Genomic DNA, 622 nt, shown 5'->3' on the forward strand with positions numbered 1-622 from the left:
CGAAAAAGTATGCGCACTCTGCAAAGTATTTTTCAGGGAAAAGGAAGTTGATCGCAAGCACACCAAAACAACGAGTGAGACTCAAAGCTTATTAGACGAGAGTGACAAAAGTCATGTCGGCCAGGGTGCTGGCAATGCCAAGCTTTTCGTCTGACTGTTGTCAAATGCAGGGAATGCAGCGCTTCTTAATGCGGAAGTGTTTAGTAAGCAGTGTGCAGGAAAAGTCAACAAAAAACGCTAGAGTTGCGTACGCTGTAAGTATTTGCGCAAGTTACTGATTACACGCAAGCCAACGCTGAAAAGGAAGGAGCTTCGCACACCAGTGCCTTTGAGAAGCAAACTTCGAGCAAGAACAAAGAAAATTAAGCGACTTCGACGGAAGCTTGCTTCCTTGACGAAAACCTTTTCTTCAATGAGAGAGGAGACTGTCGCCATGCATGAGCCACGGCTCGAGGAGAAGAGTGTTACCCTGTCAAAAAAAAAAATAACAGCAGTTGAGCGTCCTGCACTGCTTTAGAGCATCCCAAAGAAAAACCACATATGGCATGGCATATATTGAAGAGTGGATGCTTGAGTGCATCATGATGCGCATGAAAAGCCCCAAATTGTATGAGCACACTCG

The sequence above is a fragment of the Ixodes scapularis genome, unplaced genomic scaffold (genome assembly GCF_016920785.2).
Source record: "Ixodes scapularis isolate PalLabHiFi unplaced genomic scaffold, ASM1692078v2 PGA_scaffold8__174_contigs__length_109621045, whole genome shotgun sequence".
NCBI lineage: Eukaryota > Metazoa > Arthropoda > Arachnida > Ixodida > Ixodidae > Ixodes > Ixodes scapularis.